This window comes from Nuphar pumila, chromosome 15 (assembly GCF_984573655.1).
Source record: "Nuphar pumila chromosome 15, dmNupPumi1.hap1.1, whole genome shotgun sequence".
In the NCBI taxonomy this organism is placed as follows: Eukaryota; Viridiplantae; Streptophyta; class Magnoliopsida; order Nymphaeales; family Nymphaeaceae; genus Nuphar; species Nuphar pumila.
The window spans coordinates 86867294-86882354 of NC_143263.1; positions in this window are offsets into that span (position 1 = coordinate 86867294).

The following is a 15061-nucleotide window of genomic DNA, read 5'->3' on the forward strand; positions in this document are numbered from 1 at the left end:
ACAGTTACGTGATCTCTGATTGCGAGTGTATGGTATCACTCATTTGTTCTTTGTCCATTGACTTTATTATGAATGCTTTTAATTATGTGTATCTCTGATGGCTATCTATTTTTTGAAACTATAGTGTTTCGAAATATGGTTAAAATTAATATTAATTGCATTAGTGTGCTTCTATTACAAGCCTTCTTACCTCGGTTGTTTTTTCTTTTTTATGCCTCTTATCTAAGTGTCATTATATGTAGACCATAGATGTTTAATCACACCTTCATGTGTGATTTTTAGCTCATTGTTAGCTTTGTACTCTTGCTCTAGTAGTTGATACACTTGTTTTAAGTGTTATTATACGTAGACAAGAGATGTTGATTCACACCTTCGTGTGTGATTTTTAGCCCATTGTTGGCTTTGTACTCTTATTCTAGTCGTTGATACACTAGATTTTAAGTGTCACTATATGTAGACAAGAGACATTTATTCACACTTTCGTGTGTGATTTTTAGCCCATTGTTGGCTTTGTGCTCTTGTTCTAGTTGTTGATACACTCGTTTCAAGTGTCATTATATATAGACAAGAGGTGTTTTTACACACTTTCGTATGTGTCTTTGACCCTTTAGTGGCATCTTGTTTATGCTTTTGGTCTAATCGCTGATACACTTGATATTTGAGGTTTGGAGGACTAGGAGGTGATTACTTGTGATGGTTAAACTGATGCTCTAATTTACTCATTCAAATGTTTGAGAATTTTTAATCTATTCAAAAAATTTTAATTCTTTTCTTCTATGAGAAATGATTGGTTGGAATAATTTCATGCATCTTGCATTGCATTATTAAAGTTTACAGAATATCACTCCTTGTTATTTATGAAAATGTAATTTTTCACAAATTGGTGTTGATTTACAAATTTTATTTCTCCTTCCTTATATAAGTTTTTAAAATCTCTCTTTGTAAAATATCATTTCTTGATATTTATGGGAGTTTTTAAATTTGTCATCTTCTGCAAATTGGTTTTGACTTGTTTATATCATTCTCTTTGTCATATGAGATCTTTTAATTCTTTAATGAATCTCTTAAAAATCTTTACTACTTGTTCCTTCCTTGTATGGAAAAATATTTATCGATAAAAATTCATGTATTTCATTGATAACATTTATATATATATATGCTATGTCACAGGGATTCGGCTAACCAGGTGCCGCACCCGCGTCGACGCAATGCGACGCGAGTGTGCGTGCAGGTGCAGGTGTGCGTGCGGGTGCGGCACCTGGTGCCATCAACCTGACTTTACATAAAAAAAATTGAAAAAAGAAGAAGAAGACCCAGAAAAGAGAGAGGCGAGAGGGAGCTCACCTGAAAGGGGGCCGGAGACCAGCGTCGGGTGGCTCGTCGACGTCAGGTGACCGGAAAACGAACGGGAGCCTGCGGCGGGGGGAGAAGGCGAGCGAGGAGAGAGAGTGAGCAGCGTGGGGAGGGGGAAGCAGATTACATTATGTTGTGTGGCCATCCGATTTGCATTTTAAAAAGCTAAAAAGTCAACAAACTACGTGGCATTCATCCAAAATGCAAACAGACGGCCACGATGTGTGCATGAGCAAAAAGGCTCATGTTCAGCATGACCTGATCTGCTTCCGCGTGGGAAAGGACCCTACCTGCGTGCTTTAAATAAGCACGGGTTTGGATCCGGGTCGGATCCGAATCCGACCCGGGTCCGATTTTATTTTATTTTTGCCGCACCCCCGCACCCATGTGACATAGTATATATATATATATATATATATATATATATATATATATATATATATATATATATATATATATATATATATATATTTGGTCCTCTATACTTAAAGTCACTCTAGGGTGGGTGAGTGAATTATGTTTTTAATTGATTATTGTGTCCACATTGTGGTATGCATAAATTTAATTAACTCATCTTTTATTTGAAAAAAATTGTTATCTTTTCATTGTTGTTTCATATGCATTAAATATGCTTTAAAAGAATGATGCATATATGTGTGTATTAGCATGGTTCATATAATTGCATGCATGAAGTTAATCAAGCTTTCCAGAGATTTTGAGTTCTCTAAATAAATAAAAAAATTCATGCCTTTGTGCATTTGTACACCTTTGTGAGTATTTCATTGTGCCTTTGTGATTCTTGTGGGTTAATCAAGTCATCTTTGAACTTGATCTTATTAAAGATATTTTCACATTGAAGTCATTTTTCGGACTTGATTCCTTTTTTAAAGACATTTACACATGGTGCTTGCTTGATTGAAATGCCTAAGATATTTTTTATTATATCTTCTTAATGAATCATATGCCATTGATGGAGATGTAAATCATAGGATAAAGGTTGGGTGGATGAAATGGAAAAGTGCTACTGGAGTGCTGTGCGATCGTAGAATGCCATTGCGGTTGAAGGGAAAGTTTTATAGGACGACTATTAGACCCGCTTTACTATATGGTACGGAATGTTGGGCTGCCAAGAGACATCATATTCAAAAAATGAGTGTAGCTGAGATGCGGATGCTTAGATGGATGTGTGGAAATACAATAAAAGATAAGATTCGGAACGAAGAGATACGTAAGAAGGTAGGTGTTGCACCCATTGAAAATAAGATGCGAGAGAATCGTTTACGGTGGTTTGGACATATTCGGCGAAGGCCTAATGATGCTCCAGTTAGAAGGTTGGAGAAATGGGAAAATATATTAGTTAAAAGAGGTCGGGGTAGGCCTAGGAAGACTTGGATGGAGATGATAGGAAAGGATATGAATGCTTTGAACCTCACCGAGGACATGGCGTTGGATAGAAATGATTGGAGGAAAAGGATTCATGTGGAAGACCCAAAATGAATTTCTTTTTTGGTTCATATCGCTGACCCCAATTGTTTTGGGATGAAGGCGTAGTTGTTGTTGTTTGTTGTTGAATGAATCATATGCCCTTTAAATCATCAAATCTTCTTATGATCAAGGTTATGGTTTCTTATGATTATGATTTAATTTCATCTTTGAGGGATACTCCCCTTGTCTTTCTTAATATTTAATGATTCAAAAAATTATTACTATTTTGTTTACATCACTCTATTCTTGATTTAAAATATCTTGTTGTTAAAATTTTGCAACTCTTGGGCTAGCATATTTTTCTTGTGTACTTGGAGTCTTCTTTTGTTTTGTTCTTTCTCTACAGGTTCTTAAGGATGTGATACCTTCGATACATTATGGAGATAGCCAATAAAGCTTGCTTGGGAGATGATAACCAATGAAGGCATTGGAAGACTTACATTTGCAAAATTTTCTGATATGCTTGTAAAGATGGCGATTTCCATTAAAGAATCTTGAAGTCTTGGAGTCCTTCCCTTCGTTTCTTCAAACTTTTTGTCCTCTCCCCGTAAAGTTTGAGGGGACATGTTAAAATATAAATTGTAACATATATATATATATATAATAATATTATTATATATATATATATATATTTTCATTTTTCTTTATTTCCTTTTTTGTATCTAGTTCGGTTTGAACTAGATTTTTAATATAGTCAAGTTCCTAGTTGGAACTTGACTAAGAAATAGTCGTTGGACTCTGGTCCAACGGCTATAATAAGAGTCGTTGGACCTTTTATGAGAGCTCAAAGTGAGCTCTCCACACACTCTTTTTTTTGTATAAATAGGGGTGAACCTCTTCAACATTTGTACTCAATGCTTCTTAAGCATTTTTGTCATAAATAAAGATTTATTTATTTTTTTTGTGCTCTTCCATTTATACCGTTTTATGGGTTTTGTTTGAAGTGTCTTTAATAGACATTCTTTTGAGAGATTCGCGTGCTTTATAGAAGATCACCATTTCATTTCAGAATCATCATTTCGTGAATAGAGCATATGGATCAAACCAGTGCAAGGAGAAATGAAAAAAAAAACACCTGTGGAAAATGCATATAAGAAAAAGATAGTCAAGAAAAGATGACAACAATTTCATTATGCTGAAAAATAAAAGAAATAAATGAATCAAAATAAGTATCCAAGCAGGGGATTAGAACCATGAATCAAACCAACCAAAGCACCATGTGAAGTATCATGATACATGCATCATCACACAGACCAGATTATTTAGGGGATGAGTCACATGAATCATCTCAAGGCAAACACCAGCCAATCAAAAGCTAATGGTGAAAAAAAACCATGTTGAAAGTTAAAAAGGGAAGAGAAAGATAAAAAAAATAAAACATGAGGAAAATTCACCTATGAAAAACCATGGAGAAAATCATAAAGATTTCCTGATCATTATGCCTGCATTTTTCATTCAAATAGAAAAATTTAACTGTTTCACAATCAATGGTGGACCAAATTGGGATTTTAACAATAATACAATTGTTTATAACTAGAAGTGATTAAGCCCTAATCAACATAGAACAACACCATAAATTCCACTTGTGCCTGAAACTATAGCTACACAGTCTAGGTTTTTTTCATCAAGATGTTGTTCACAACTAAATAACCTGTTCATGTCATTACTAAGGACACGTTTGGAAGCAAGAAAAACTCTTATAGGAAAAGAAAATGTTGCCTATGAGAAGTATTGATATGATAATTTTTCTAAAATGAAAAGTTTTCACTTGTTTGTATAGCATGAGAAAAATAAATTGGCAAAATGTGAAAAAATGAGAGAGAGGACGGGGGAGGTGCCTCTTTCATTATTTTTCCTTCACCTTTTTCCTATATAGTACCCTCATCCACAAACTCACCACCACAGCCACCGCCGGAGCTGGCCAAATGGCCGTCGGAAGCCATTCTGACAAGTACATCTCTCTCTCTATTCTTCTTGATTTATCTTCCTCACCTCTTTTTCAGCCATAGCCGATCAAAACCCTCTCAAAACAGTTTTTGTTTGCTTTTGCAGGGTTAGGGGTAGAAAACAGAGTAGACGAGAATGGAGGCTGAGCCGGATGGAGATTGCTCCACCTGTGAGTTCGTCGGATGGAGGTTGCGCCATCGCCAAAGATGCGAGCCACGAGGGGAGAGCTAAGTGGGAGAGAAAACAGAGACAGCAGGGGAGAGGAGAGAGGTTGGGAATGGATGCTGGGTCACCGGACTTGAGTGCTTGTCGGAGGTGAGATGGGTGGTGGTGATGGTGGTGGGTGATGGTAGCGGTGAGATGGGTGATGGGGAGTGTAAAGTGTACTTTTTAGATAAGATTTTTCAGAAAAAAGTCTCTCTCATTTGAAAGGGTCATAAAATCCATTCAGATTTTCCTTTTGCATCTATTTTCTTACATCTTTCTTGCTTTCAATCGTGCCCTAAATAAGATCAACTATATATATATGCTTTCTTGCATCAAGGAGAACAAATAAAGTGACAGACATGAACCCCCAAACCCTCAGAAGAAATACACAACTAACAGACAATGCAATAAAACCACTCAATTCAAAATTACTTGCTTACCTGCTTCCTTATCCTTCTTTAATGAACTCTCCATCTTCCCTTTATCTTTGATGGCCTCCTGCTTGTCGATCTCTTTGAATTCTTTATAGAATTAGTGATAGAAATATAACCCCCAAAGCGATGGTGAATCATATTGAGAATGGTTCTATAATGAACACTGAACACAAAAGAATAGATGAACAATGACACCATAAACATTTCATAATGACACATAATAAAAGATTTTAGAATAAAAGACAACACCCAAGGATCTCACAAAATACATCCGTATACAAATAAAACAAAAAGATTCATATCTATAGCAACTTCTCTTTTGAATGAAAGTGCTCCCAACTATGTCCAAAAAAGGCACTCATCCAAATGTCAAGTTTTATGTATTCAAAAGGCATTCATTGAAAATGTCCAAAAAAGGTTTATCATATGTGAATCCTGGATTTTTAGAAGCTAACAGTAGAGTTTTTTCATCAAAAAAATATTTTAGAAAATAGAGTTTGGTGGTGAAAAACACTAAAACTCAAGAAAAATATAAAATATGAATAATATAATATTCATTAAAAATTTCAAACTTAATAAAATACATATTTAATTAACTGAATCTCACCCCCAGAGTTAGGGAGCCCTTTCCACGTTCGATGAGTGCATGAGAGTGCTAAAAACACTTTGGCTAAGTTCAAGCTCCAAATGGGGTGAGATAAGGTGGTATAAACCCTAGACAAGTTAGGTAGGTTAGGTCGACTAGGCTAGATAAGCTAGGCTAGGTTATGTAGAGGATTTGAGAGAGTAAGGATATTCGGGTTTTAGACCTATGAAATAAAGGGGGGTGACTACTATTTATAGTTTTTTAGGTGGATCCAGATATGTTTCCTGCATATATGAATCCAAAGAGAGACCTATAGTTGAAATCAAAAGAATTCAAACTAAAGACTTAGATTCGATCTTAGGAAAATAGAATCTAGGTTTAATGGGGGACATTAAGAGAGGGGTGTGTCCTTGGCTAGCTAAAAAATGGGTGGGATGCACCTTTTTTTGAACATGCTGACATGAAAAACCTTTAAAAGATTTAATGACAAGTCGATGTGTTATTATATCTAATAATGACACATGTGATGACAAAGGTTTGACTACAATTCAAAAGTAAGAACGATAAATTCATTTGTTGTTAGAACTCTAAAATTGGTTTTGGGCATAACTTTAGACTCTTATGACGGTTTGACTTGATTTTTGTCTTATTGAAAAATATAAAACCTCCTCCTCAACTTTTCTATTGGTTAAAAACCTTTAAAAAATAGTTTTGAAGGTCAAAAATCAATTTGAAACAAACTTGAGTAGTAAAATAGAGATTTTTTATATGATAAATATCTTGGTCTGAAATTGGGTGTCTAAAGAATGTCCATCTTTGTTGTTGAGTATGTACAACTCGATAGATAACAAAGAAATAGACACACCAAATGGAACAGAATGAAAATATCGGCTCTGATGAGGTTTTTTTTAACATGAATCTTGATAAAAGACAAAGACATAAACAACATGACTATGGAAGAATGATAGCTAAAAGTGTGTACCTAGCTTAACATGAGAAACTCCCTGTTGTGCTTGTCATATGAGCAGAGATGTCTGACTAAACGCAGTTAGATTGCAAACTAAGCTTGTGCTTTATTCTACATGAGGGTTTTTTCTTGAACTCGGTGTTGTGAGCGGGAAGTCTTGTCTTGGTAAGATCAAACAAAGACAAAACAAGTGTCTTGTCATTTGAAATCACGTAGCCGACAATTTTTTCAAAGACAAAGACTTGCTTTTGAAAAGACAAAAACAAGCAAGTTTTTTGGGGCAAAAGCATCAAAAGGATTTTAGGATATTTTGGACCATTTTAGAAAGACATGAAAAAATTATGCTCTAATAGATGTGTCTCATAGGACAAAGGATTGAGTTTAGTTAGGTTTATACGCTCATCACGGGTTTTGGATTGCTCCATCAATTCGTGATTCATGGGATAACCTATGGACCTAATGTACATCTATCTAAGGATGATCCTAAGATAAAACATGGGTAGGTTTTTTTCTAAGGAGTTTGACTGAATTCCTGCAAGAAACATGTTAGAAATATGCATAATGCATGGAAGCAAGCACAAATGTATGAAAATGTGCATTCAGAGGTTCCTAAAAATGGTCCAAAAGCTTCAAGAATACATAAAGAAAATGACAATTGAAGAATTATTAACAATAACTTTGAATAATAATGATAATTCTTGGAAACAAAAGTGTCGTTAACAACAATGCAAGATATGAGTCTCCAACCCAAAAATAAAAAGAATTTTTATCAATAAATGGGTTTGTCGCCATTAATCTGGATCTAGATCTGATCCATACTAATAACAACAAACTAAATCTAATAATGACACTTAGACAAGAGCCTTAATTGTTGTTATATCTCAGACGAGTATAAATTCATCCAAGCCTTTTTTTGATTTTTTTTTTCAAATTTTCTCAAGATTTCTAAATGTTTTTCGAAATCCATGGCATCTTTGAGTGCAAAAACATGTTATTCAATAGCATTGGTTGCCTCCTTGCCCAAAAATTGGTTTGAAATAAGGTATGCCAAAAAACCCTTTTTCTCAAAAATTTTGAATTTTGATTTTAAGACAGTAACACTTTATTAAGTCGGCATATATGCTTTTTAGACAAATCACGATAACAAATGGTTATTTCCCTAGGTTAAATCATTAAAAAATGGTAGGAATCAAAGGGTGATCCTTTGGTTTTTAAAAATAATTTCCAAATTCAATTTGGGGCTAAATTTGCATGAAAATTGACTCTTTTACGTTCGAATTGCTAAAAAACAAGCTTAGGATAGTTATAAATATGTTTAAAAAACCAAATACTAGGATTGAACAGTAAAAATAAACTAAAAAAGGGTCGGACTATTGCCAAAAACCCTAGCATTGAGGACAATTCATCATTGATGTTAAAGATATAACGACAAGCCTGAGGAATAATAACGATATTCTTGAGAGGAAATGTGTTGTTATTATTTCTTGCTAGAGATATAATGACAAATCATGTGTCATTAGAACTCTTTGAATGGCAAATTTAATTATCGTTATTAAACTTTTAATAACAATCTTTTGTGTCTTTAAGAGGAAGCAAAAAGGCTAGTGGGAGATACATACCTAGAGCACTATTTTGCTCTATAGGGAGGATCTAGTAGATCTTTAGGAGGAAATTTGTGCTATTATGTTAGGCAAGGAGCCACCAGAAGGAGATAAACTGATAGGAGAGCCTAAGGGATCTAAGGGGCCTAAGAGACGTGGAGATCCAACGATCTTTCCTCATAGGACAATCCAGAGAGTTGGCAGAGGTTGGATCATACAAGAGTCCTTAATAGGAGGAGTCACTGCTATGCCTTCGGTGAAGGTCCTAATTTTTGTACCAAGAGAGCAATAAAAGTGGCAAATATTTACTTTAAACATCTTCTTCCTTCCTGTGATGGTGCAGGAGTTTCTTCCTGATCAGAGTTGCCGTATTTTTGGATTGACGCTTACAAGATAGGTGTTTACTTGAGCTTTCTTCATGCCTTCACTGTTTAACCATCCTTTCTAACTTAGCTTTTATACTGAATTTCAAGAGATTTCTGAGAGGAGAGTCTGAGAGCACTTGGAGCTATTGTGGACTTGGTGGCTTCATAAGGAAGGAGAGTTGATGGTGTCCTTAGATGAGCTTGGTTTTGGTTTTTTGGCCTAATATGGCATTTCAAAGACCAACATGAAGTTGGTGATGGCCCTTGTCGAGAGGTGGAGGCGAGAGATCAATACCTTTCATTTTCTTTGGGGCAAGATGGCCATTACTCAAAGTTGAGGTTCATCACTTGTTAAGCCTCCCAATGGGTCTTGAGCTCATTATCATTTTTGGTGAAATAAATTTAATCTCTAGTATTGAACATGACCCAATGACCTATTCATTTTTAGGCTTACCTTGGAGAGGGTAGGTGGTACAACCTCTTGTGTGACCTCATTATTGATGTTTTTTGTGAGAGCGAGGCATCTCACCTAATCTTTAATCCTTGGAGGTATAAGAGACCGGACTATCAATGTGTCATAGGCAATAGCTTCATATAGGGGTGGCAATCGGGTCGGGTTGGCGGGTCAGCATACCTCAACTTGAACCTGACCCGTTTAATAAACGGGTCGGTTGTAGCAAACACGAACCCGACCCATTTATTAAATGGGTAACCCGACACTACCCGCCAACCCGTTTAATAAACGGGTTGGGTCGGGTAAACGGGTTGGCGGGTTAGCAGGCGGGTCGGGGTCAGGTAAACGGGTTGGCGGGTCAGGTTTGGGTAAATGGGTTGACCTGCCCACCTAACCCGTTTATTAAACGGGTCAGCCGGGTTGGCATACCCCTAACACAAACCTGACCCGTTTAATAAACGGGTTAGGCGGGTCAACCCGTTTATTAAACGGGTCAGTTTAAGCCAAACCTGAACCCGCCTAAGAGGCGGGTTGGTGGGTCGTGTCAGGTTTTGCCACCCCTAGCTTCATACATTCTATGAAAGTTTAGGGTTCATCCTAATTATTGCATGCCTTGCAGGGTTCTTTTCGATCACAAACTGCTAGATTGGTTCACATTAGACACACAAAAAATAAAAATACATAGCATAATAAATGTTCGTTGTGGTTTCTTCTGTCTTAGGGTGTCTCACGAGTACCCGATAAAAATATTAAGCAAGACAAATAAAGACCTTATATTTGATCACATTTTAAACTGAAAACATGCCCTAATTATGCAAACATTCAATATTGGATATTTGCATAAGGTTGCATGATATCAAATGACAATATGAAATGGTAAGAATGTCATTGGTAAGATTATGTATTAGTTAAAACTATTGTATTATATTTATTTTTAAATTTAAAAGTTCGAAGCATGCAATTGATAATTATATATCATAGTTATGCAAATTGAGGTATTATGCTTAGCATGTTGAAATGCATATGTCATGTATGAATGAGGATTTTATGTATGTTTAGTTTTGTGTAATATACAATGTTATCGTACCTAGCAGACTTGATGAGTATGAGTCAATATAAATCATTTAGAAGATGAGTAGTTATTGTACGAGCGATGGCGAGATGCAACGGCGGTGCCAAGAACCACACTTTCTTTAGGATCTTGGGAAGACTAGGCTTATATTCTTACTAAGTCATTTAAACTGTTTATTTTAAATTGATGTAATAGGATTATGCTATTTAATTTGGAATTGAATAATATGTTTGTTTAGATGAATGATTTGAAATTATGATTGATGGATCATATGGTATATTTCAGGATGTGGATCCAAGTTCAAGGGATTAGGATCTAGTCCCACAATGTGTTATAATAAATATGACCCATCCAAGATTTGTAACCAAAGGCCAAATAAAAATATTTTGATATTTTGTATTAGACAGTCTCTTTTTTGAACTAAATTCTATGAAGCTATTAAACATTAGCGCTTATGCACAAGCAGACTTCGTAGAGCTTAGTTCAGTAGAGCAATACCTTATCTGAATTTATTCTTGGTTGCCTTTTTCTCAAATGTGGTTCTATAGAGTTATTAAACGCTAGCGCTTGCACACAAGCACACTCTATAAAGCTTAGTTTGATTAAGGCAATGTCATCAATAAGACTTTGCATTAAATTGCATATTAAAAGAAAATAGCCAAATTTTTAGGTTATTTTTTTTTGAAGTCACAGTGAATCTGCTAAGTTTTGACAATATTTTATATGTTTGAATTTACTCCTTGCTCAAGCAATCTATACACATAATTGTAATTTTCACTCAAAATGTTCTTCTGTGTTTGCAGAACTTGTTGACAATCATAAGTGACAAGAGATTCTTAATTATTTGACTTTCATATTATCTGAAGCTAGTGCTACCAACTCTTTTTTTATTATTGAATGAGCCATCACAATTTGCTTTTTAGATATCGAGGCAGTTGTTCTAGATTCAAAGATAAACATACATCCTCTTGTGAATGATTCATTGGAATTGGAATTTCAATTCACATCATTGTGTCTATCATGCATAATGGGTTTTTCTCATATCCTTGAGTTTATTTCAAGTTCTCCAGAATTAGATAGGTAGCATCTTAATGTTTTAGTCATAGGTTTTCAACTTATTGGCACACCTTATGCAACAAAATATTTTATACGCATAAGTGTGCATGAGTTTAACCTCAACAACCAGTATCATCGATAGCATACATGAGACAACCAATAATAACCATATGAGAAATGTTTTTTTTAGTGTTAATAATTAGTTTAACACTAGATTCAAACAGAGTTACAAGAGGCTTACACTCACTTATTTATTTTCTCAAAGCAGTGAGATTGTGTTAATGCATGTCCACACCTGTAACTAAACAATCTAATATCATGTATAACATCAATTAAGCTCATATCTTTCATGAAAGAAAACCGTTGGTACTATCCATGCATTTTACATTATTGATTGTAATTAATGTCATCCACATACAAACAAATGATTATCGTTATGCTATACTTGCAATATGTTTTCTTTGAAGGAGCAATATTGTAGTCTTATTGAATTACAACAAATTTATGGTTGAAGAATCAAATATTTTCTCAAAAAATGATCAATGTATTGAAACTTTTCTAAGATATATCTATCCTCTCTCAAGATTTTAATTTGAATCTTAAGTCAACCCCTTAATTTTTATAAAACTTTGAGAACAACTTTGAAAATTATGTCAGTCTAAAAACTTTATCAAATAAAAAAACTCTTTCAAGACTTAGCTCATAAAAGAATTTAAATCGATTTTCCATCATTATGTAAGAGTAGTAGATCTCTAAGAAAATTATGTATATATAATTCTCAATATCAAAATTTATCGCCTCGAATTTTCACAACTCATAAATTCATTACTTCTATCATAGTATTTTTCTTTTAGTCAAAGGAAATTTAAACATGCAAATTTCAAAATTCATGGGTGCCCTTTATGAGTTTTAGTATTTCCAAAATACTCACACATTACAAAGGTTATTTATTGTTTTAGTCTAAATTCGCTTTTATATTGTCTCTAGGATGAAAATCTCATATGATAAGAAAGTTGATACTCTCAAGGTTATCAATGCTAAGATAAGAATTGATGATAGAGAACCACTTAAGATCCAACTCTTTATAGACAATTTATTTGAACACTTTTTTTACCTTTCAATTATTACTGGACCTGATATAGCACACACTGTATACACAATTGCATATTATTAGATATATTTATCAAGTATATAAACATTGTTACTCATTAAGTAACACAAGATCCACACATTGAGAAAAAAATAATGTATGTCGATACAATTAAAGTTTTGGACCACTACAAGGCTTTGAGTTTGGAACCCTCTAGTGTTTGGAAAAACGTCACACGTTTGCTTTTAACTATTCTTAACCTTGCTTTGAACTATTCTTGGGTTTGACTTCTTGAGTTTTTCCTATGAAGTCAAAAGTCACTACTGTTATGAGTTAAAAAGTAGATCCATTTGATGCTTGGTAGAGAGAACTAGGGGTAAATTCTTTGGCAGTTTCAAAATTTATTACATCCATAATATATTTCTTTTGCATGTATTTGAAAAAGAAAATCCTAGATTTTTATTGGTAACAAAGCACACCCTCTCCTAAAATTGCAAGATGAGAAATCTATCAAAATTTGGATTTTCGTTGGTATCCATACACACCTCAGGCCAAGTGAAAACGCTCATCTACATGCTAGCTAGTCAAAATTCAGTCACTAGTTAAAGCTTTCAAGTTGAAGGATGTCATGAGTTCAATACTCATTGAGTGCATTCTTTGCCACAAGGCTGAAGCTGGGAGCCTGGGAGTACCGCAATGGTCTTAGGGGTTTCATCGGTGGAGGCCTACCATTTGTGAGATTTATTTAACTCTTGCAAAAAAACATGATATATATAATAAATTTGTTCATTTAAATGAAGACATCATGATTTCTAAATCTTGGGATAAATATTTATTTTATTTTCACATATTTGTATTTTTATTCATCATTTAGCATATTTTAATTTTTAGATTGATTTGATTTGTTAAGATCTCTAAAAAACTATAAAAATGAAAATTCAAAAAAATGTCCCATAAATTTCATGGTGAATAAATTGCTACTTAGAAACTTTTGTCACCATGGTCAATAGCAACACATTATAAACCATAAAGTATGAACCTTTTCCAACCAACACTAGTTCAATCACTACTCATGGAGTGCCAAAGTTTCAACTTGCCCAAATCTACATATATCAATAAAAACATAAAAAAAATGGCATCCTCAACATGGTCAAAACGGGTCCAAGGCTATAAGCCCTAGCCAAACCCGTACCAGCATACTTGACCTAGTGTTGACTAAAAATAAGATCTCCAAGAGAAATAGATTAGGGCCTGTTTGGAATCCCGACACTGGGATGGGCGAGAAAACAACAATTACCATGCTTGCTTTTTTTTGTTGCTCAGTAAAATCTTGGTCAAACTACCTTGGTGGTCCTGTTTGAAATCGCGGCTTTGGGATGGGCGTTTATGGATTTGGGATGGGAAGTGAGGCCCTTTCTCCTTTGTATTTACACTAAATCATGGATTTGACAACTACCACCTCCCACTTCTTCAAGTTCATAAACTTCTAAAACGCCCATCCCAACTGCCGATTCCAAACAGGCCCTTAGTTAGTTGGGGATGGGGCAAAAGGTATGTCATTATTGTCATATGAATGGTACAGTACAAACTCCACGGTCCAGTTGGGTCCAAAGCTGTACTCAACTCAACCAGTGTACCAACCTGCTTTCACTGAAAATCAATGATATATATATATATATATATATATATATATATATATATATATATATATATATATATATAGAGAGAGAGAGAGAGAGAGAGAGAGAGAGAGAGAGAGAGAGAGAGAGAGTGGTCCAAAGTCCAAATCGAACACGAGACAAGTTACCTGGCAAGCTATCAGACCTTTCGAAATTTGAGATGGACAGAATAAAAGCATAGTATAGTACGTGGTCCAAATTCTCAAATAAGAAACCTGAAAAAGGGTACCACTAAGACATTTTTCACAAAGGCTTGCGTCAGATGGGTACTTTTTGAGAAAGAGAGAGACGCCAATAGAAAATAGAAAGTAGGATTACAAGGGTGTCAACGGGTCGGGTTTGATTTGGACCTGGTTAATATATGAATCTGTGTGTATCATTTGTGAAATTTTATATCAGGTCCGGATCCGACCTGAGTTTGGATTAAGATTCATAATTTTTTAATGTAAAAATGATAAAAATATATTATTTTAGTGGGTATGATTCGGGTCTGGTTTATGTAGTTTTTATAGGATTCAAGTATGGTTTCTCTTATGATAATCCGATTAGACCCAAGTCCTAACCCTGTACCATCATCTCAAATCAGGTTTGAGTCTGATTTCAACTGGGTTCGAACCAAACCCGACCCGTTGGTATCACGTATGTCATGTGTGTAGTATTGAGGGAAGGGGGAGTGCCCCAAAACTCGGATCGGATCGGATCGGGTTGATCAGGGTTTGCCCGCGCTCTCTCGGAACTCAAAATGAAATTTTAGCCACTTGGGGA